Source organism: Condylura cristata, unplaced genomic scaffold, assembly GCF_000260355.1.
Source record: "Condylura cristata isolate star-nosed mole 26May11 unplaced genomic scaffold, ConCri1.0 scaffold00002, whole genome shotgun sequence".
NCBI lineage: Eukaryota > Metazoa > Chordata > Mammalia > Eulipotyphla > Talpidae > Condylura > Condylura cristata.
The window spans coordinates 245,309-246,104 of record NW_004567103.1 but is presented as its reverse complement, the minus strand read 5'-3'; the positions used below and the strand labels follow the sequence as shown (position 1 = coordinate 246,104).

The following is a 796-nucleotide window of genomic DNA, read 5'->3' as shown; positions in this document are numbered from 1 at the left end:
GCCCTCCCCGGGGTCACTCACGCTCGAGTGGCTCTCCCTGGCCACGGCGCCTGCAGGATCTGCGTCCACCGTGTGTGCCGTGGGGCGGCCGGCCGTGTTGGGGTGAGGGGGTGAGGCAGCCCCCGATGACGCTGACCCCCCAGGCCCTGTCATCGTGGGGATGGGGAAAGTGAGCGCCTCCTCCCAGGAACGGGATCTCAGCCGCGCTGCTGGCATCGGGGCCCATCCGTGGGTCACCACTTTCCCGGCCGGGGTGGCGTCGCAGGCCAGAACCCGGCAGGCCCAACGACGGCCACTCCCTCGGGGCCTTGGGGCTGCGGTCGGCAGCTGGGCCTGACCGAGGAGGTAGGACAGGGGACCCATCGCCTGTGGCCTGTGCAGTCGCACGGCGAGGCTGGTGACGACAGCTGTGGCGGTGGCCACGCCGGAGGGCCTGGGGCAGAGGCACAGCCCGGCGCCGCCCACGCCGCTCCGGGGCAGGGCCCACTCTGCCGGGGGGCTCCTTTCCCGTACCCCCGATTCAGAGGGGGTGGGGAGGTGAAGGGGTCCCAGGCTCTGTCCCAGTCCTAGCCCAGCGGCAGGGCCAGCTGGACACCCTCCTGTCCAGCAAACCGCCCATGCCCACTTCCTTGGCCACCGCCTGGCCTCTGCCCCAAGCGGAGGCGCCGTCCGCGCCCCCAGGAGCCCCGTGTCACAGCCCCGAGGCCCAGTGTCCGGTCCGCGTGGGGAGGGCGGGGTCCCTGCTGGCCGCTCGCCCGGCAGGCGCAGCCCTCAGCAGGAGGCGGCCAGGGCTCAC

The 796-nt window shown here is 73.7% G+C and overlaps 1 protein-coding gene across 1 annotated transcript in view; it reads left to right on the top strand.

Annotated features, from left to right (window-relative positions):
• Positions 1 to 796, top strand: part of SCLY (selenocysteine lyase) — a 68,600-nt gene that overhangs the window by 16,411 nt on the left and 51,393 nt on the right. The window lies entirely within an intron of this gene.